This window comes from Moschus berezovskii, chromosome 16 (assembly GCF_049115385.1).
Source record: "Moschus berezovskii isolate FMDL1 chromosome 16, NW_MosBer_1.0, whole genome shotgun sequence".
Taxonomy (NCBI): Eukaryota; Metazoa; Chordata; class Mammalia; order Artiodactyla; family Moschidae; genus Moschus; species Moschus berezovskii.
The window spans coordinates 69,612,680-69,636,852 of record NC_142475.1 but is presented as its reverse complement, the minus strand read 5'-3'; the positions used below and the strand labels follow the sequence as shown (position 1 = coordinate 69,636,852).

Sequence of the window (24,173 nt, the reverse complement as noted above, 5' to 3'; positions counted from 1 at the left end):
TGAGCTTTTTTTAACTGATATTTCTTCTACTAAAAACCTCACATCAGAGCTGATTATTTTTCAAACGTTATGAATTTCAAGATCTATGAAACTGATGAAAAATTAAGCCTTGATAAGTAACAAAAATTATTTTAAAACTATGGTGACATGGGACTTCTATCAGTTAAGACCTTTGTTAGCACTCTGAATTAAGCTTTCTATTATATATTTGTCATCTAAGTATTTAATGGCAATGAATACATGATTAGTCCTAGTATGAAGGAAGTAATAAAAACACCCTGACGGTTTACAAACATTCAAGTCTTCTGGTCCAGGAAACTACATCTTATGATATGAAAAGAAATGAGATTTGCTTATTGAACCGTTGTTTGTAGTATTTTTTAAAATTATGGGAATCCTGCTCCTCACCACATTTTCTCACAAGATTTCCAGGATCAACTGATTCCCGGCCAAAAAACAAAAAGCAGAATAGTCCTATTCCCCAATGGATTCGAACGAAAACTGGTACTAAAATCAGGTACAACTCCAAGAGAAGACGCCGGAGGAGAACCAAGTTGGGTCTATAGGAAGCCTCGTACAACAGGTGGCACATGTATGGAATCTGAGTCAAGGGCAACTGCACTGGGAACACTGCTACCATCCTAACAGCTGGATGTGTTTTATTGGGAAAATGCATTGTCTCTTTGTGTCAGTGTTTCTGCACTAATGCTTTGGCTCAGTAATAAACGTGAGAACTTTTGTTGGAAAAAAAATTATGGAAAAGTGGAAATGGCCACAATTACCAGAAGGAAAAAAACCCCAAAGGTGTGGCTCCTACAACTGTAGAATTTGGACTTCAGTTGCTAGTATAAAAGCATGTCACAGACATCAGCCACCTTCATATCCACAAGGCTGCACAGTCTCTGGATGCATCCGTAAGAAGAAAGCAGAGCACAGTTAGGCTGACTCCTAGCTGACTGGGCAAACTTAACCAGAGTTCTTTTTTTTTTTTTTTAAAGGGCACGGTTCTTCCATACACACTGTGAGTACATCACTCTCTCTTTTTTTAAAATTTCATTTATCTATATATTCATCTGGCTACACTGGGTCTTAGCTGCAGCACGAGGGATCTTCAGTCTTCACAGCAACATGTGGGATCCAGCTCCCTGAACAGGGATCGAACCTGGGCCCCATGCATTGGGACCTTGGGGTCTCAGCCACTGAACCCCCAGGGAAGTCCCCTGACTTTGTTTTGTTATTAGGAAGCAGATCGGACTAATGTATATCAAATCTGCACATAAAACAAAGAGTAAACCACATTTAATTACAAAGTAACCTGAAGAGAATGGAGTGTGTGTTTTTATGTAAGATAAACTGCATGCATATAGAACAGTGAAAACAGAGTTGAAAACAGTTTCCTTTGAAAAAAAAAGTCAGAATATTTAAACTCTAATAGGAGGCAGTAAGTAAAGGCAATCTTAGGAAGTACTGAGGGTCAGATATTATGTTCAGTAGCTTGAGTTGTGTCCGACTCTTTGTGACCCTATGGACTGTAGCGTGCCAAGCTCCTCCATCCATGGGATTCTCCAGGCAAGAATACTGGAGTGGTATGCCATGCCCTCCTCTAAGAGTCAGATATTAATAGTATCCAAATCAAGGATGCTCCTCTCGTCTCAATACAAGCCACATTTATAAGACTGAGTTCAGTTCTGAGTATTACACTGGAAGATGCATTCATATGTAACATTTTTAAAAGCACATAAGGATATGACAAACTTAGTGTATTAAGAAGCAGAGACATCACTTTGCCAAGAAAGGTTCATATAGTAAAAGCTATGGTTTTTCCAGTAGTCATGTACAGATTTGAGAGTTGGACTATAAAGAAAGCTGAGTGCTGAAGAATTGATGCTTTCAAACTGTGGTGCCAGAGAAGACTCGAGAGTACCTTGGACAGCAAGGACATCAAACCAGTCAATCCTAAAGGCAATCAACCCTGAATATTCACTGGAAGGACTGATGCTGAAGCTCTAATACTTTGGCCACCTGATGCGAAGAGCTGACTCCCTAGGATAATGTATAAGCAATAGTTGCATAAACTGAGATGCTTTAGGCAAAGAAATAAAAACAGGGTGTAAACTGCTATGAGATAAAATAAGCTAAAGAATTTAGCTTCAGCCTATGAAATCATAAAAGGTGGAAGCAGACCCAATGCGCAGAAGTTTGTGGAAATATTGATTCAATATTACTTTCTAAGAACCTTCTATAGTCTCTAAGAACTTTCTGCCATCAGAATAATGGAAATTGAAAGAAACTACCTCAAACTAGCCTCTGTAAAGGAGACTTCGGGCAAAAAGAACAAATGACCTTCAAGGTCTCTGCCAATTAAGATTCCATAATACCGTGTGTGCTCGGTCGCTTCAGTTGTGTACAACTCTTTGCAATGCTATGGACTGTAGCCCGCCAGACTTATCTTCCATGAGGATTCTCCAGGGAAAGATACTGGAGTGAGTTGCTGTGTCCTTCTCCAGGGGATCTTTGCAACCCAGGGACTGAACCCTCATCTCTTATGTCTCCTGCATTGGCAGGTGGGTTCTTTACCAGGAGTGCCACCTGACTCAATTTCATTTTCAAAGAAGCCTTTCTAAGAAAGCTACTGTTATTAAAGGCTCTTCAATGGGAACTACATCCCTTACCACACCCCACAGACCTAGCCATAGTGATTCCCTCAAAGCTACGAGAACAATTAAGTGGTTACTGGTATTGATCTCAAAAGATAATTTTAAAATGAGAGCTATTTGCAGGTACAGAAAATAAAACTTCACCTCTAAAAATAATATTACCAGTGGAGCACTACTTGTGGGTAAATGTGTATCAAAACATTTGCAACATAAATACTAAAAAAGAGAGCTTCCTTGGTGGCTCAATGGTAAAGAATCTGCCCGTCAATGCAGGAGACACGGGTTCGATCCCCGGCCTGGGAAGATCCCACATGCCGCGCAGCAACTAGGCCTGTGTGTCACAACTATTGAGCCTGTGCTCTAGAGCCCACGAGCCGCAACTACTGAATCCCACGTGCCCCAGAGCCCATGCTCCACAACAAAAGGAGCCACTGCAAAGAGAAATCCAAGCACGACAACTAGAGAATACGCCCTGCTTCCATAACTAGAGAAAAGCCCCTGCAGAAATGAAGATGCAACACAAAAATAAATAAAACAAACAAACAAAAAAAAAACTGTTCAAAATACTAAAAAGAAAAACTACTGATCTCTACAGAGATTGGTCAGAAATTTTAAAAGGAAACTTCTGAATAAGGATGGCAGCTGTCAATAATTGTTCCCCTCTCCAAACCAATAGGAGTAGAGGCATAAAACATTTCTAAAGCATACCTGAGGCACACTGAGTCCTACTTCATCTCCACATACAGTAGTGCAAAGGCCAGAACAGGACACAGAAGAGATCCTGAGAGTCCCACAGTGCTGGCCACGAAGGATACAACACAACTGGACACAGTCCTTGCCTTCAAGTGAATCAGAGTTTTGTGGGGACTACAAATGACCATAATAACAAATAACTACAATTACAAGCAAATGTAAGATGAGTATGGGTACCAAAAGGAGTACTTAAACTATGAGTACCAAATACGACATTAATCCAGGATTTGGTAGTGGCCAGAAAGACCACCGGGGGAAAGTGACATGTAATCCGACACTTCAATGATTTCGTGAGTGTCATTCAAGCAGCAGGGGAAAGAGTTCCAAGCATAGAGAAAGCAGTAGGTACAAATATCAGAGGCAAGCAAAGTCATGGCCAACTAAGAATATTAAACATGGTTCAATAAATGACAGGACAGCTGACAGTGGACGAGCACTCCCATCAGGAACTAGAGAGCTGGGTTTTCTGTATGAAATACTGCTTTCAGATGTTGGAGAGCAAGAAGTACAGGACTTTGATCCCTGAGACAAGGGGGTAAAAACTAGGTGAATCCTACAATTGCCCAGCTTTCTTGAAAGCAGTTACCAAACCCCAAAGCAGAGCAGGGTAACCATGCAGAGCCAGAAGTCTCACAAAGTTGAGAACACAGGGAGGGTCCAACACTGGCTTTTGCAGAGCTGAGTACCGGACAGGAAGAGCTGTGAAGATAACGGGCTCCAGAAGTCTGAAAGGGGGTCTCCTCGAGTCTGTGGCCTAATACCAAGCTATGCATGTGTAGGACGAGCTTCCATGGGGCTTGGAAAAGAACAGTTCCACGGAAAGAACAACTCAGAGGAGCTGGGAGACATTTGGACCCAACCAACCATGGTGAAGAGCTCTCACAGGATACCTGGAGTGTCCCACGCTGCTGCTAAGTTGCTTCAGTCGTGTCCGAATCTGTGCGACTCCACAGACGGCAGCCCACCAGGCTCCGCCGTCCCTGGGTTTCTCCAGGCAAGAACACTGGAGTGGGTTGCCATTTCCTTCTTCAATGCATGAAAGTGAAAAGTGAAAGTGAAGTTGCTCAGTCGTGTCTGACTCTTAGCGACCCCATGGACTGCAGCCTACCAGGCTCCTCCGCCCATGGGATTTTCCAGGCAAGAGTACTGGAGTGGGTTGCCATTGCCCATAGAGACCCCAAAAAATGGCCTTGCATAGGAGAAGGGCAACTGAAAGTCATCAACACAAAAAGTTATCCTGGACAGCAGTGTTCTGGAACCACACTAACAAAGCTTAAATATGCCGAAAAGGATCAGGCTGATCCACAAGTAACTAGACTGCTTACCAGATCAAAACCCAACACTCTTTTAAAGATAATAAGTGAGATATTATAAATAAGGGGAATAAACAAGAAAACATGATCCCACACAGGGTAGGGGGTATCAATAAAAACAACTCAGAAATGAATAAGATGATGGAATTAGTAGATAAGGACTTTAAAAACGTTACTGTGAATATATACAATTATTTAAAAGAAAACACGTACATTATGAAAAAAGAAATGGAAACTTAAAAAAAAAGGGATAGCTGAAAAATACACCTAAGTTAAAAATTCAGTTGGGCTTAACAGCAGAAGAAATGCTATAGAAGAGATCAACTAAAAAATACTTCTAAAACATCTTCCACATTTGATGACAACTATTAATCCAGATGTCAAAGAAGCTCAATGAATCCCAAATAGGAGAAACACAAGAAAACCACACCAAGACACATTACAATAAAATTACTAAAAACAACTGATGTCCAAACCAGACAAAGACATTACAAAAGGAAATCATGGACCAAATAACTCATAAACAAAGACACAAAGATCTGTAAGAAAATAATTGTAAATCAAATCCAATAATATATAAAAAGGAAATGCATTATGATTACATGGATATTATCTCAGGACTCAAACTGGTTTATTGTTAAAAAAACAGTAAATGTAATTCAACATATTAGAATAAAAAAATCAAATTATATTTCAATTGGTAACAAAATTCAACACTCATTTATGCTAAACACTCTTTACTAGGAATAAAAGGACACTCTCTCATCTGACAAAGGACATCTATAAAAAACCTATAGCCACCTCATATTTAAAAATAAAAAAACTACATGCTTTTGCCCTAAGATCACGAACAAGGCAAGGATGTCTGCTCTATATCTTTAATAGGGTATTTTCAGTCAGAGCCCATGCATTAAGGCAAGAAAAAGAAACATGTGGCATCCAAACTGGAAAGGAAGAAGAAAAACTGTCTTTTATTTGCAGACAACATAATTATCTATATAGAAAATCCTAAAGACTCTACAAAAGAATTACTGAAATTCATAAAATATAGCAACATTACAGGACACAGATTTGATATGCAAAAGTCAAGTGCATTTTTATATATTAGTAAAAAATGGTTGAAAAATGGAATTTTAAAAATAGCATTTCCAATAGTACCCACAAACATGAAATACCTGAAGACAAACTTTATAGAATATGAGCAAGATCTGTACAATGAAAATTATAAAACCTTTTTCAGAGAAATTAAAGACCTAAATAAATGGAGAAATGTATCATGTTGTTATAATACTAAACTGTGTTTTCCCCAAGAGAGCTGCCAAGGTCATAACCTGGTACCCATAAGTGTGGCTTTACTTGGTTCCTTGTATATGTAATCAAGTTAAAATAATGGTATGCTGGGTTAGAGCAGACTCTACAGCCAATATAATTCATGTTCTCATAAGCAGAGAGAAATGTGGACGGAGATACAAAAGGAGAAGATCATGTGCACAAAGGAGAAGATCAGGTGCACAGGGAGGCAGAGATTATACAGTACTGGATCTACAAGCCAAGAAATGCCAAGGATGGCCAGCAATCACCCGAAGCTAGAGGAGACAAGGAAGGATTCCTTTCCCAGAGCCTTCACAGAGAGCATGCCCCTGCTGACACCTTAATTTCTGACTACGAGAATAAATTTCTGTTTCTTTCAGTCATACAGTTTGTAATACTTTGCCTTGGCAGTCCTAGGAAAGTAATATATATGTTTATGGAAGGCTTGATGTCATTTCCAATTTTTCTCAAATTAATCTATAAATCCAACACAACTGCAATTAAAATTCCAGCATGCTTTCTTTAAAAAAGAAATTCTAAAATCTCTATGGAAGCACAAAAGATCTAGGAGAGTCTAAATATCTTTGAAAAGAATAAAGAAGATTGGAGGACTTACATTACCTGATTTCAAGACTTATTTTAAAACTACAGTAAACCAGACAATGTGGCTTTTACATAAAGGCAGATGTAGAGCATCAGAACTGAATAGAGAATTCAGAAACAGACTCACACTTGTGTGATTAATCAATACTCAACAAAGGTGCCAAAGTAATTCAAGGGCAAGTATAATCTTTTCAACAGATGGCACTGGAAAAACTATATAAACTTAAAAAATCCCAACATGCAATCTCCTGCTATACCAAAAATTAACACAGGTCTTTATATCTAAACATAAAGGCTAAAACAAAATTTCTAAGAAAAAGTATGAGAATATGTTCAAGATTTGGGGTTAACTAAAGATTTCCAGATACAAAAATACTAGTTACAAAAATTTTAGCTATGCTTAATTACAATTAAAAACTTCCCTTCAAAGATAGTGTTAAGATATGAAAAAGCAAACCACTGACTCAAATATTTGCAATACAAAAATCTGACCAAGGATTTGATCCAGATTATACTAAAAACTCATCTTAATGAAAAATAATTCAATTTAAAACACAGGCTAATGACTTGAACAGACAAGTTCACAATGGGAAGATATATACAATGGGAAGATACATAAATAGCTGATAAACACATGGGGAGATGCTCATCGTGTTTAATCACTGGAGAGATGAAAATCAAAATCATAAGATACCATTAAACACCCAACAAAAACGGCTAAAATTAAAAAGGCTGACAACATCTAGCGTTGGGATGTGAAGCAATCAGAACTCTGTAAATGCAACATATGCCCCCAAAATGATCTGAACATGAACGTTCATAGCTTTATTCATAATATAAGCATCCCAAAGAGACAGTAAATGTTCAGTTATAGATCACTGCAATAAAGCAAAAGCCACAATAAAGCAAGTCACCCCGAAGTCTTTTGTTTCCCAGTATATAAAAAAGTTATGTTTATTTACTCTGGTCTATTAAGTGTGAAATGGGCTTCCCTGGTGGCTCAGTGGTAAAGAATCCACCTGTCAATGCAGGAGACTCAGGTTCAATCCCTGGGTCAGGAAGACCCCCTTGGAGTAGGAAATGGCAACCTACTCTAGCATTTTTGCCTGGAAAAAATGGGGATCTTCCCAATCCAGAGATCAGACCCATGTCTCTTATGTCTCCTGCATTGGCAGGCAAGTTCTTTACCACTAGCACTACGTGGGAAGCACTATTTAAGAGTATGTGTGTGCTTTAGGAGAGTGATGCATAACCATATTTTGGGAAAAAAATAATACTTTGATGCCAAGGGATGGAACTGATTAATACAGTGGAAGACCAGTCTTCAGGAGCTCTGTAAGAAGGCTGATGCCTAAATCCAGAATAAGATGATGGCCAAGATTAGGGATGACCCATGGGAATGAAGAAAGGTGACAGGACTCAGGGGACTAATTTGCTGTGTTTCAGGAGAAGGCTCAGTGCCCCAGGGACAAGTGTCCATCTAGGAGTCTGGCTTCTGTTGACCTAGAGAAGGGATCTGGGAGTAATCACTCAAGACCATGTGGTGAGTCAGAGAACAAATTTATGGCTGCCAGGAGTAAGGATGAGGGGAAGGAACAGTTAGGGAGTTGGGGACAAACATGTACACACTGCTATTATCCATTTTAAAAATGGATAAGCAACAAGGACCCACTACATAGCACATGGAACGCTGCTCGATGTTTTGTGGTAGCCTGGATGGGAAGTGAGTTTGGGGGAGAATGGATACATGTATGTGTATGGCTGAGTTCCTTCACCGTTCACCTGAAACTATCACAACGATGTTAACTGGCTATACTCCAACGGAAAAGAAAAGGTTAGAAAAATAATAATAGATATAATTGCATCCCCCCCAAAAGAAGACCATGTAGTGAGTAGGACTGAAAGTGAAAGTCGCTCAGTCGTCTCCGACTCTTTGCAACCCCATGGACTATACAGTCAATAGAATTCTCCAGGCCAGAATACTGGAGTGGGTAGCTGTTCCCTTCTCCAGGGGTCTTCCCAACCCAAGTATCCCACATTGCAGGAGGATTCTTTACCATCTGAGCCACAGTGAATCACCAGATTACTCAAGGAGAAAAGATAAGACAGTTAACACCAAAATCTTTAGACTTACAAACGGGAAAGGCCTATGAGGGCAAAAGACCAAAACTTGCAAATGGTTAACTATTCAAACTAACCAGCAACACCCCCATGTAGTTTTTTTTTTTTCCTTTCACACATGAATACAAATCACATTTCCTCATATCATATTAAAGCCAATAAGAAACAGCTTTAAGTGTAATACGAGAAGCAAGTGACAAGGAGGCCATCACTCAACAAATTTCTAACTGCATCCCTGGCAGGGCTTATAGCTTCTTCCTAGGCTAGCGAAGGAACTTTTGTTTCAGACCCTTCCTCCAATCCAGGCTCTCTTAGTTCCTTTATAAAATGAAAGCGAGATACAGTGGATAATATTAAAAATTCTTCCATCCAGTCCTGTAACAGACACTGATTTAGAACAAGGAGCCAAGAATAAATAACAGTGAATTAAGACAAAACCTGTGTTCCAATTTCTATTATTATTTACTCAGTGGCAGTAATGAATCGGCTTCAGCCTCTGAGACTTCTTCCATCTTCAACAACGGACTGCTTTAGAGAGTGGACTCTATCACTGAACACAACGGAAAATGCTAGAAAATATCTACAGAAATAAATTCATGAGCTGGTAATAAAGAATATCTGGGCAAAAACTAAGTAAAGGCAGGAAGGCACAAAGAGAGGCAGAGTACTGACGCTGGCTCTAGCATTTAGGCCAAAGTAAGTGGACATGAGTTTGAGTGAACTCCGGGAGTTGGTGATGGACAGGGAGGCCTGGCGTGCTGTGATTCATGGGGTCGTGGAGAGTCGGACACAACTGAGCGACTGAACTGAACTGAAAGTGGGTGAACCTGAACTCTGGGTTTCTCACAACCTCCAGAGTACGTGGAACAAGCATTTAGGCCAAAGTAAAGTGAGTGAACCTGAACTCTGGGTTTCTCACAGCCTCCTGAATACATGGAACAACAAAAAGCGTAAAGTCCATGGTCTGCCCAGAGTCGAGAGCACCTCTGAATAAACACTGCTAATGAATACAATGAGCAGGAGTAAACACATTACATGTATACCTATGGCTGATTCAGGTTGAGTTTGGACAGAACACAACAAAATTCTGTAAAGCAATTATCCTTCAATAAAAAATAAATTAATTAATTAAAAATAAAAAAGAAATATTTTCTCTTACATTAATACCATTTGTTTACATTTAATAAAATCAAAAGAACACAAAGGCTTCTGTAGTTAGCATATGTAATTACAATGTTCTGGTTAAAAACAACAGACAAAGAATTAAAAAGTCAAAAATAACTTTTAATTTATGGCAAAGTATATCATACTTCTTGAAGAAATGCATTCATTATCAACATTCTATAAAGAAACAGAAAACTTAATTTATACTATCTAACATCAACGAAACTGTCTCACTAAAAAGGAATTTTATCTATAGAGACAAAAAGTAGAATAGAGGTTCCTAGCAGCTGGGAAAGAGGGGACCAGCAATCACCGTTTAACAGGTACCCAGCTCTGTGTGGCCAATGAGAAAGCTGGGCAAATCGGGAGAGGTGATGTTTGCCCCACACTGGTAAATATACTCAACGTCACTGAATTGTACATCTAAAAGTGGTTAAAATAATAAGTTTTATCTTAGGTGTATTTTAGCAATTTCAAAAACACATAGGCAAAAAAAATTTTTTTCATCTAATTTCCCTCAAAGTTTGGATTCTCTTAAGTTTGAAATTCATGCCAACCTATATTTTCTTAAAGCTGGACCAGGAGAGCAGAGACTCTGGATCATGTGCTCATGGGTTCAAACCTTATTGTTCAGTTTTGCTACAAGTCACACTCTAAAAACCTCTGTTTCTATTCTTCCATTTGGTGACGTACTGTATCATACTGATTGAGGATACTGGAAAATCCTTGTATCCCTGGGATAAATCCTATTTGATCACAGTATGTGATCCTTTTAATGTGTTGCTGGATTCGGTTTGCTAGTACCAATATTTTGAGGATTTCTGCATCTGTGTTCACTGATGTAGCCTGCAATTTTTTTTGTGATACTTTGTCTGGCTTTGGTTATCAGGGTGATGGCGGTCCCACAGAATGAGCGTGGGTATAGTCTTTCCTCTGCAACTTCTGGGATGAGTTTCAGAAAGGTAGGCATTAACTCTTCTCTAAAGGTTTGACAGAATCTGCCTGTGAAGCCATCTGGTCCTGGACTTTTGTTTGTTGGAAGATTTTTAATCACGACTTCAATCTCACTACTTGTGATTGGTCTATTCATATTTTCTATCGGTTCCTGGTTCAGTCTTGGAAGGCTGTACCTAAGAATTTGCCCATTACTTCTAGACTGTCCATTTTACTGTCATAGAGTTACTTGTAGTCATCTCTTAGGATCCTTTGTATTTCTGTGTTGTCCGCTGTGATTTCTCCGTTTTCATTTCTAATTTTACTGATTGGAGTCCTGTCCTTTTTTTTCTTGATGAGTCTGGCTAAGGGTTTATCAGTTTATCTTCTCAAAGAACCAGCTTTTAGTTTCATTATCTTTGCTATTATTTTTTCTCTCTCTCTTTTTTAAAGCCATGCCATGCAACATATAGGACATCAGATTCCTGACCAGGGATCAAACTCACACCCTCTGCATAGGAAACACAGACTGTTAGCTACTAGACTGCCAGGAAAATCCCTGTGCTCTCATCTTTACCATTTCTTTCCTTCTTCTAACTGTGGCTAAAAGGCACATGGAAAGATACCCAACATCACACTATTACAGAAATGCGAATCAAAGCTACAGTAAGGTATCACCTTACACAGTGAGAATGGCTATTATCAAAAAATCTGCAAACAATAAATGCTGGAGAGGGTGCAGAGAAAAGGAACTCTTACACTGTCGGTGGGAATGTAAAATGGTACAGCCACTAAGAACAGTATGGAGGTTATTGAAAAAACTAAAAATAGGGCTACCATATACATGATCCAGCAATCCCACACCTGGCATATACCTGAAGAAAACAATAATTCAAAAAGACATATGCACCCCAATGTACACTGCAGCTATGTTGAAATGAATTTAATCACAGGTATATCTACTTATATTGGAAAAACAATTTAATAGCTAAGTCATGACGCTTTTGTGACCCCATGGACTGTGTAGCCCACTCCTCTGTGGAGTGGGTTGCCATTTCCTCCTTCAAGGGATCTTCCTGATCCAGAGATGGAACACGTGTCTCCTGCAGGTGGATTCTTTACCACTGAGCCACTGGGGAAGTCCATACCCCTCTCCAGTATTCTTGCCTGGGAAATCCCATGAAGAGAGTCAGACACGACTTAAGAGAGTAAACAAAAACAACAAATATATGACATTTTAAATTTACTATTTCAAATACATGTGGGTTCAAGAACCCCTTGCCAAAATCCCACGTTCTCCTGGGATCTGCCACAATCTTTGGGAACTATCTGTCAGAGGACCATGAGGTCAGGTGTGTGTGCGTGCATGCCCCTCCCCTCCCCCTACCCCAAAGACACCCACTTCTAAAAGAGGTATGTCCCATTCAATATACCACCACATCACCTAGAAAAACCCAAAAAACTGATAAAACTGAGGAGGTAAAGGTGATATGAGAAAAACTGATAAGAAAAACACATACGGGCAAGGTTAAAAGGGGGACACTCCCACGAGCACTAAGTATTTAGCCCCCTCACCAAGCTGCACATACAGCACCTTATCATCCACCCTTCCCTACCCTGTAGGAGGATATTTTTATTACCAAGAAGACATAGCAAATCAGTTAATATTTGTCTTTTATGGCACAAATTTAACCTCATTATCTCATTTTTCACCCTATACTTGCTCCAAGTAATCTGCTCACGTTTTCCTGATCAGAGCCTGGATGTGGCCACGGCCACACCTGTACCCAATTCACTTCCTCCATCTAGAATACATTCCCTCCCACTTGGGAAAGTCATGTCAGTTTTAACACCTCCAGTGTGGTTGTGTAAAGAGAAAAATAAAAGTCAGAAATTTTTATCAGCCAAATTTCAAGATTTACTGAGGAAGCTTAAAAAAATTTAAAAAGAACTGAAATAGGTAATTTAATACAGCTTAAAGATTTATTGTATGAACAACTAAGAGCCAGTTATATAAAGTTCAGTCAATCTGCAACTGATTAATAAGATGAATTTAGAGAATTTCTAGTTTTGAACTCGGAATAGTAGATGGTACTATATAGTTGCATTGCTAATTTAAGACAATGTTTCAAGTATAACTGATATAAAAATTATGACTCCTGTTCATTGAAAAGTTTCTAAAGTGTTGAGCAGAAAACGATTTTCAAAATTTGACAAGTAAATGCTTAATTGAAAGGCATTAGTATACTTCACAACTTACGTGATTCTTACATTACTTTCTGAGTGTAAATTATTACACACTTTCTGGAGGGTAGTTTGGCAATGTTTATTAGAAGGCTTTAAACCACACCTAACATTTTAATAAGTCATACCACTTCTAGGAAATAATCTTTAAGGAAGCTACCATAATGGATTGATTGGTTAATTATTAAAGTGAAATATGAAATAGCCACAGTCTTTTACAGTGAGTGATATACAACATAAGTGTTCTATTTTCAAAAAGATTTAATTCCTAGATACTTTTAACTACTTGAAATTTGTAGTAAAAACAATGCACATATTCTATATGTAAATACACACAGACAGAAAGTAGATGACTAGCTGCAGCGACTGGGGAGGGGAGAAATGAGTGAGACTCTGGTTTCTCTTTTAGGTGATAAAAAGTGTTCAGAAATTAGTAGTGAAGGTGAGCAATATTCCACAACTTTGTGGATATATGAAAAAAACATGCTGCATATTTTAAAAGAGTGAATTTCATGGTATGTGAGTCATTTCTCAAAATATACATATATTTGAACATTTAATATTTTTAACTCTTTCAGCACTCCTAGCTCTGGCATCTTTATGTATCTGTTTCATATATGTACTATTGATTAGCAAAGTCTGAATTAACCTTCTTTTTTCTCATTTGCTCCTGTGTGTGGTTCCTCATGTAAAACTGTGCTAGATCTACCAAAGCAACTAAGCTCCACAAATAAATGCAAGGCAAAGTTCAGATGCATCTGCTCAGCATATATTGTCATTAAAATGAAGCAGTTTTATACTAACAGATGAATATGCAAGAACACACCGGGGTTGTATATTATAATTTTTAATGCTTGATGTGACTGTGGCGTACTTTTCTGACTTTATGACCAACAAGATAGACAGAACTTTAGATATTATGACTGACTTCTACATTGAAGCAAACATTTCCGAATATTTTTCCTTCAAAATTCCAGATCATTAATTTTAAAATATTCTGAAACTGCAAGGGAAGCTTTAAATAAAATACTACTAACATTTTTTTTAACAGCTTTCTTGAGCTACAGCTCACAAATCATGTAATTCCCCCATCTGAATATACAATGCAATGGTTTTTACAATAGTGTAGTGACAAATTCATGCACCCATCACCAGTGTTAATAGTATTTTCATCACTCCAAAGGAATCCCCAGCTGTAAGAAGTTAGTCCCCATTCTCCCTCCCCCAGCCCACTGCAACCACCTATCTTTTTATCCTGATTGAAACACATTTCCTGAATATTTTATATAAGTGGAATCCCGCTCAATGTGTCTGGCTTATTTTCTGTCTCAGCATGTTTTCAAGATTCACCCAAGATGCACCACATAGCAGAAATTTATCTTTTTTATTGTTGAATAATATTTCTCCATTATGGAAATCAGTCCTGAATATTCATTGGAAGCTGATGCTGAAACTCCAATACTTTGGCCACCTGATGTGAAGAACTGACTCATGGAAAAGGCCCTGATGCTGATGCTGGGAAAGATTGAAGGCGGGAGGAGATGGGAACGCCAGAGGGATGAGATGGTTGGATGGCATTACTGACTCAATGGACATGAGTTTGAGTAAGCTCTGGGAGTTGGTGATGAACAGCCTGGTATGCTGCAGTCCATGGGGTCGCAAAGAATCGGACATGACTGAGCAACTGGACTGAACTGATTATGGATATAACACTTTAGTCTATCAGCTAATGAACATTTGGGCTATTATGGCTATCAATTTAATAATGCTGCTATAAACATTCATGTACAGATTCTTGGGTGGCCCTGTTTTCCCCTCTTAGGTCAGGTTGTAGCACAACTCTGCACTTTGGGTTTGAGGAACTGCCAAACAGATTTCCCAAGTGACTGCACCATTTCACATTCCCACCAGTACTGTATGAGGGTTCTGATTTCTCCACATCCTTGCTAAGACTTACTATCTTGATTTTTTAAGTCATGTCCCATTGTGGTCTTGACTTCTATTCCCTGATGGAAAAGATGTTGGACCATCTTCCATGTCCTTATTGGCCATTTGTAAATCTTCTTAGGAGAAATGACTATTCAGACCTTTGGTCCATTTTTTAATTGTGTTGTCTTTTTATTATTGAGCTGTATGAGGTCCTTTTATATCCTAGATATGACTTATTAGGTATGTGATGTGCAATTATTTTCTTCCATTATGTGGGTAGTCTTCACTTTCCTGAGAGTGTACTTTGAAGTATAAAAGTTCTCAACTCTGATGAACTCCAATCTATTTTTTTCTTCTGTTGCTCATGTTTTTCACACCAAAGAATCCTCTTCAAATCCAAGGGCATAAAGATTCACCCTATGTTTTCTTCTAATGGTGAAAGTTTCAGTTTCTAAGATTAGGTCTCTGATTCTAAGTTATTAGGATCAACTATCTTTGTGGGGTTCTGGTATCAGGGTAATATTGGACTCATAGAATGAGCCAAGAAGAATACTATTAACAATTTCTCTTGATGAATGAAAACTTTTACTACACAATCAAAATAAAATAGACAAATATATACTGAAGCTGAAAATTTGACTGGAAGTGTCATCCACAACCTTGTGTAGACAACATGTTGGCTGTATATTCAATAGCCACCCCTCCTTCTTTCCTTTCTAAAGCAACATTTTGTTCAGGTGTGTAGACAGCCATGAGCATCAGAGGAGTGTGGGCAGCCTCAGACCCGGACAGGGGCTCTGACTGGTCCACACCAAATCAGGATGGGCCCATCTCTCTTGCCAGGGACTGAGTTAGAAATGGCCATGTGAAGCAGTCAGGTGTGATGCAAAGTTTGCAGTGGGAAGTTTCACGCGATGGGCTTCTTTGCACTTAGCATGATATAAAACGGAAGACAGCCCCTTTCTTCCTCGGGAAGTTGTCCTGTCTGGATACAGAGAACTGTGCAGCCACAGCAGGGATACAGCATCATACCAAAGAGAGAGTAAAATGGAAAGACAGAAAAAGCGCCTGGGTCAGGAATGGCAATACTGAGCTGATCAATCAACTAAACCTGGAGCCACTCTTGAGTCTTCTTGCTAAGGCTTTTGTTTGCAGAAACTGGAATTCGTTTTTGGCTACCTGCAACTAAGAACTAGCTGTATAATGAGTGGGGAGAGGGAGCCTGTGCACAGCAGCTCCAGGCACCAAACTGTGCACTTGTCCCAATAATTTGTTCACTGACCTTATGTTGACAGCGTCATAATCAGCCATGGTAAGGGAAGTACACTGGCAGAAACTGGCACACAACACAACTCAGGGTTACTTTTCCCTCAGAGATCCAGTCATTTTAAGCCCTTCCCAACACACCTCTGGATACAACTCAATTAAAAATTTTTCTGTTCATCAAATCAACCTTTTCATTCCCATGATAAAACTATAAATGAGTATTTACCAAGTTTACCAATAGAATACTGTACATATTTGGGTTTTTAATAAGACTATTCAGAAAAAAATCTCAAGTACCTGAAATATTGCCATAAAATATTCCAAATGAAAAATTACTGATAATGTAAATTTTAAAAGATTATAAAACATTATGCACAGTAAAAGCCAGAAAGAAAGAATATATTTGGATAGATAATAGGATTGTTGAGTGAAGCGAAAGTCCCTCCGTTGTATCTGATTCTTTGCAATCCCATGGACTGTAGTCCACGGAATTCTCCAGGCCAGAATACTGGAATGGGTAGCCGTTCCCTTCTCCAGGGGATTTTCCCAACCCAGGGATCAAACCCAGGTCTCCCGCATTGCAGGCAGATTCTTTACCAGCTTAGCCACAAGGGAAGCCCAAGAATACTGGAGTAGGTACCCTATCCCTTCTCCAGCAGATCTTCCTGACCCAGGAATCAGACTGGGGTCTCCTGCATTGCAGTTATATTCTTTACCAACTGAGCTATCAGGAAAGCTCAGCTCAACACCAATATGTTCACGCTGTCATCTCTGGGTGGTAGAGTTTATTTTTGCCTGATTATTTTTCCCCTAAAATTTCCATCACGAACATGTATTACCTTAGTAATGATGAAAAATACAACTCATCCTTTTAAAAGGAAGAAATTTAGGTTTTTTTTGTTCATGAACAGGAGAAGACACTATTTTTTATTTCATTTGTATCCAGGTAGAGCCTATACAATCCTCTGCAGGCAGGAAAAGAGTTCCAGTTTTTAAACTGGGTGATTCTGTGCTACTATCTATAGCACAAAGTCATAACCCTGTTCTCTGACACTCAAGAAGATGTTGCAGGCAGAAACTGAATTACAATATGCATTATAAGAAGAGTGGCTGAATTCACATAATCCTTTGAAAATAAAATCTGAACCAAAATCTCTATTTTGAAATATGCATGTGATATGATCCATGAAACTGCATTGATTCTATTCTTAAAGATAATGAAGTAAAGGAGAACAGGTCAAGTGTCAAAAGATTTGGTTGCTAGAGGTCAACCTTATTATCCCTAGGATCTGGCAAGCAGCAAAACTCTCTGAATCTAAACCTTTGCACTTGTCAAATGGGGCTAATACCTTCCCATCTCTCTTCACAGGTTGAGACAAGGTAGACAAAATAACTATTAGGAGAAAGACGGTATTATATGTCACCACTTCATTACAGACACATTTTAATACATAACTGTATTATGTTCCACTCTGATACAAAAGACAGCAGTTATAGCTAACAATGTATGATGCTAGTTTCCCTGGTAACAAGTTAACTTCCTCACTGCTTTAAAAAGCTTTGTATTAAAAAAAATCTCTTTTCCTTGCTGCCTTACTGTGTTTGACTTGCCTCAAAAAATATAAGAATGCTATCAATAGGGTACTGTTACCACAACACAATATTGGACGGGAGAGAAAGCTATAGATCATTTCCTGTATAGTGCTGCAAAAGTCCTAAACAAAACACTAGCAAGTAGGACCATTAAAGGAATAATATACCTTAACCAAGTAAGAATCATTCTAGGAATGTAACAGCTAATTTTAGAACTTACTAGGATAATTCACCAAATTAGTGGGTCAAAGGTGAAAAACCTTACGCATCTCAAACAGATGCCCCAAATGCTTACAAATAAAAGAAACAACCGTTCCCAAATAAATACTCCCAATGAAGTAAAGATAAAAGGGCAAAATTATCATTATTTGCAAATACTGCATTACTTGCAGGTGATTATGAAATAAACAAGGTACTGGAAAACCATTAGAAAAAGTAAGAAAATTCAGTATGCAGCTGATGACAAAATTAATACAAAAATCAATAGTTGGTCTACTCAGACAGCAAGATCAAACCAGTCAATCCCAAAGGAAATCAATTCTGGATATTCACTGGACGGACTGGAGCTGAAGCTCCAATACTTTGGCAACCTGATGCGAAAAGCCAACTCACTGGAAAAGTCCCTGATGCTGGGAAAGATTGACGGCAGGAGGAGAAGCGGGTGACAGAGGATAAGATGGCTGGATGACATCACCGACTCAATGGACATGAGTTTGAGCAAACTCCAGGAGATGGTGAAGGACAGGGAAGCCTGGTGTGCTGCAGTCCACGGGGTCACAAAGAGTCAGACACAACTAAGCAACTGAACAATTTACAAACAGAAAACACAATGAGAGAAAAGATTCCAATGACAACTGCAACTGAACAGAAGTAAACCCGGGAATGAACAACAAAAATGATAAAGGACTCTGCAAAGAAAATTTTCATCTCTATTTAGGCATCTCAAAAAAGACTGGAATAGAAAGACTCAGTACTGGAATGAAGCTCAGTATTGGAATGAGGGCAGTTTTATCAGTCAGGCTCCAGGCAGGAAACTGATGATACACTTCAAGGAGTAACTGAGAAGAAAGAAATATTTACTAAGGTCTGGGCATGGTGAAGCTCTCAGAAGCTGGCGGTAGCTGGAAGCTGTTACTTCTAGATCCTAGCAAGGACTCTCACCATAGGTGAGGAAACACCAGGTAGAAGGTGAACCTTCAGGAGACAAACAGCGCTAAGAAATATACCCTTGACCTCTCCCTCCTCCCACCGCCCATCTGCTGTCAACCCTCCCACATCCAACAAGAAGCCAGAGGCAAGAGACAGCCCGTTGAAGAAATCCACAAAGGTCAGCCTCCTGAGTTGGTGCAAAAAGAAGACCCAGCAGCTTGTCTCTTCTGACTCCTTACTCTATGATAGGCACTGCTCTAACCATGTTGTTTGGATGAATTCTAAGAATGGCAGTTTGCCCACACAACAAATTTGAACAATCCCAGTAAAACATACCAACAGGATATTTTATGGGTATGAGAGGGGAGGGGAGTTTTTGACTAATGATAAATACTTCTGGAATAATAAACATGCATGCCCAACCAGGTAGGGGAAAAAAGAGGGGACAACAGTCCTCTCGTATATTTTAAAGTATTATTAAGCTATAATAAACACAACAGTTTAATCCTGGCACATCAACAGACCGCTCACTCAAGAGAGAATAGGGCACAGCAATATACCAAATAGATACCAGAATTTCACTCATGATAAAGGTGGCATTTCAAATACATGGGGGGAAAGTTGTCTATTTAACAAATGGTTTGGGGGAAACTGGATAGTAAGTAAAGGAAAAAAGCTAGATTTGTGCCTGATTTCTTACACCACAATAAATTCCAGAAGGAGCAAAGATCAAAACATGAAAAACAAACTGTGGAAGTAGAATTACCAATGTAAAAGACTATGGAAGAATACAAGAAAGCTCTGTTATCTTGAGGCATAGCAGATAAGACTCTAAGTATGACAGAAGCCTTAAAAAGGGGTGAAATGATACACTTCACTAAATTACCACACACAAAGAATTACCATAAAAAGTCAAAAGAGACTAAATACTAGTAACATTATAATAAGAATTTACTTCCCTAATGCTGGGACACTACTTTTATGATACAACAAGACATTTTACATGCTATTTAAAAACATAAATGCCATTAAAATAAAAATGTGCATAGTATCACTTACAACTAGAGAAGCAAAACATACCTACGTAGATACCGTTTTAACCCAGCACACTGTCGACGATTAAAAACATTTATAACAACTGCTCAGTGCCAGTGAGGATGTGGCGATGACAGAAGAAAGAAACGCAGGTATTCTGCGTTATTCAAACTCTCATCATCTAACTCAGGAACCAGCACCCAATCAGTTTTCAAATGGCCCCCTCACTGTACAGACTGTCCCTACTCTGGCCATCCAAGTCTTAGGAACTAAACAGATTTCAGTAACACCACATCTCTCACTATTTGAACTCACTGCACAAACTCTGCGTTAATTTAAGAAAAGATATGAACAACAAGGAACACACTGTGAAGTATACAGACAGTTTTGCAGAAAGAATGTCAATTGATGCAACCCTTTTGGAGCTAACAGAATTGTAAATGTATGTAGATTTTGACCCTAGTTCTTCCACTTCGAGAAATGTACACCATGGATACACTCACATGGGAGTGTGAAAATACATGCGTAGGATATTCACTGTAGCACTGTTTATAAGAGACACACAAACAAAAATACTATTAGCCTAAAATTTTTTTTTTTTTGGCCACACCATGTGGCTTGCGGGATCTTAGCTCCCCAATCAGGGATTGAACCCAGGCCCTGGCAGTGATACCACTGGCCTGCCAGGGAATCGTACACATGTAAATGCTCGGTTGTGTCAACTCTTTGTGGCCTCTATGGACTGTAGCTCGCCAGACTCCTCTGTCTGTGGGATTTCCCAAGCAAAACTACTGGAGTGCGTTGCCATTTCCCACTCCAGGGGATCTTCCTGACCCAGCAAATTTCCTAACCTAAATATCTTAATCAACAGGGACATAAAAGTTAAAGAATATTCATGCAATGAACTCATGAGTTCCCAGTTTTCCAGAGATGACTGATACTGGGAAAAGACCACTTAGTGAAACTAAGAACCAAAATATTATTGTAAATATTAAAAATTATAACTGACTTCTAAGATTTTGACTTGCAAAATAAAAAAATAAAAACAAAATTTAGGTTATAATTTTAACTATGCACAAATTCTAAGAATAAAAAAAGAATCAAGTATTGAAAATTGTTTAGTGCAACCTTTTCAACAAAAATGTGTAACATATCCTTTATGTTTTCTTCCTCAAATCATGATGATCATCTTTTCCAAAAATACTGAATGGCTTCATCCATTTTTCCTAAGGTTCTCTCTTTAATTATTTGCATCAAAAGTCACTGCAAATAGGCTTCCTTAAAAACATCTATAATAGTGTGTTATCTTTGACCTTCAGTTGGCCATCAATAGCTTTGAATTCTTTAATGTCACACACATGAATTTCATGAAAACCTGCATACTTTTTTGCAAGATATGCAATTTGTTTGCAACTGATTTTATTGTATTTGACCAATAAAAATATCAATAATGGACCCGGAGCAATATTTAAGTGAGAATAAATTTTTAAAGTGGTAAATTTTTTTTCCAACAACCAATCTAGTAACAGATACTAGACATCTATGCAAAGAAAACAGATCAAATTGCCAGCATCTGTTTGATCACAGAAAAAGCAAGAGAGTTCAAGAAAAATATCTGCTTTATTGACTAGGCCAAAGCCTTTGACTGCGTGGATCACAACAAACTAGGGAAAATTTTTCAAGAGACGGGAATACCAGACCACCTTATCTGCCTCCTGAGAAATCTGTATGCAGGTCAAGAAGCAACAGTCAGAACTGGACATGAAACCACAGACTGGTTCCAAGTTGAAAAAGGAGTACATCAAGGCCATATATTGTCACCCTGTTTATTTAACTTACATGCAGAGTACATCATGTGAAAGGCCAAGCTGGATAAGGCACAAGCTGATATCAAGATTGTCGGGAGAAATATCAATAACCTCAGATAATACTGAGGTGACTTAGCATGCATGCATGCATTGGAGAAGGAAATGGCATCCCACTCCAGTATTCTTGCCTGGAGAATCCCAGGGACGGAGGAGCCTGGTTGTCTGCCATCTATGGGGTTGCACGGAGTCGGACATGACTGAAGCGACTTAGCAGCAGCAGCAGCAGATATGCAGATGACAACACCCTTATGGCAGAAAGTGAAGAAGAATTAAAGAACCTCTTGATGAAAGTGAAAGAGAAGAGTGAAAAAGTTGGCTCAACATCCAAATCACTAAGATCATGGAATCCAGTCCCAACACTTCATGGCAAACAGATGGGGAAACAATGGAAACAGTGACAGACTTTATTTTGGGGGGCTCCAAAATCACTGCAGATGGAGACTGCAGCCATGAAATTTAAAGATGCTTGCTCCTTGGAAGAAAAGCTATGACCAACCTAGACAGCATATTAAAAAGCAGAGATAACACTTTGCTGACAAAGGTCCATCTAGTCAAAACTACGGTTTTTCCAGTAGTCATGTATAGATGTGAGAGTTGGACCATAAAGCTGGGCACCAAAGAACTTGTATTTTTGAACTGTGGTGTTGGAGAAGACTCTTGAGAGTCCCTTGGACTGCAAGGAAATCAAACCACTGAATCCTAATGGAAATCAGTCTTGAATATTCATTGGAAGAACTGATGCTGAAGCTGAAACTCCAATACTCTGGCCACCTGATGCGAATAACTGATTCACTGGAAATACAAGACCCTGATGCTGGGAAAGACTGAAGGCAGGAGGAGAAGGGGACGACGAGGATGAGATGATTGGATGGCCATCACTGACTCGATGGACATGAGTTTGAGTAAACTCCGGAGTTGGTGACGGACAGGGAGGCCTGGTGTGCTGCAGTCCAAGAGCTCACAAGAGTTGGACACGACTGAGCAACTGAATTGAACATAGACACTAAGGAATCACTAAGAGAATGACATACCTATTATACTCATATAAAGATGCTCAAGATTTATGTATTTATAGAATAATGCTTATTATGATTTCATGTGCTTAAAAAAGATTTATATATATATACCTATAAAATGTACCCAGATGTGTATGTGAACAAAGTTGCAATAAAAAAAAAACCTTTAAGAAACTACAAACACTACTTATCTCTGGGGAACTGGGAAGGAGAGGTTTCCTTAACTGCATTCAATACCCTTCTGAATTTTTAAATTTCACCACAAAGAAGTATTACTTTTACAATAATGATGGTGATGAGGACACTAAGGGTATGCTGTGTGTGGGTGCTGAGTCGCTCAGTTTGTCCGACTCTTTGCGACCCCACGGACTGTAGCCTGCCAGGCTCCTCTGTCCATGGGATTCTCCAGGCAAGAATACAGGAGTGGGTTGCCATGCCCTCCTCCAGGGGATCTTTCCAACCCAGGGATCAGCCCGAGTCTCTTATGTCTCCTGCACTGGCAAGAGGGTTCTTTACCACTAGCGCCATATGGATGATGCTGTAACTAAGCTATAAATTAAGTACCTAGTAATGATACAGAAAAATCTGTAATTCCAGTTTCCAGGAGTTTAAACTAAGTCCTAACTTACTGAAGGCATTAAATTTAGAAATCTCAAAAGTTGGTTAATGAAAAGCCTTTCAAAAGATATTCTTACGCAATACTTGATTACCCTAATAGTTTTTTTCCCCAAATATATATTACTTCGGACAGCAAACTTTTTATTCCATTATCTTTGAGAGATAAACAGGAACAATGAGCTTTGAAGGAACAAAGTTTAACAATGAATCAAAAAATTCACCAATATGTTTTAGATTCTACATTGCAACTAACTTCTCAGAAACTACCACTTCTTGAGTTCTGGCATCACATCAAAGAAAAATATCCACCATTAAAAGGAAAGGCGACTATAACACAACTCTTTTCCAACTAGCAGGGCCGGATTTTCTTCATATACTTCAGCCAAAGCAACACACTGAAACAAGTTCCAAGCAGACTGTCTTCCATTAAGCCAAAACTAATGAGATCTGAAAAGTGTAAGTCAATGACACTCATTAACTTTTGTGCTTTGGAAGATACAGAATTTTTTTTCATTAAAAAACATTTTGTTAACACAATTGGTATTACTGTTATTTTAAAGTGAATAGTATTTGAATTTTTCTACTTTGTAATACAAAAAT

At 38.7% G+C, this 24,173-nt stretch overlaps 1 protein-coding gene across 8 annotated transcripts in view; it reads right to left on the bottom strand.

Moving 5' to 3' along the window:
• PDE7A (phosphodiesterase 7A) overlaps positions 1-24,173 on the bottom strand; it is a 115,093-nt gene that overhangs the window by 68,897 nt on the left and 22,023 nt on the right. The window lies entirely within an intron of this gene.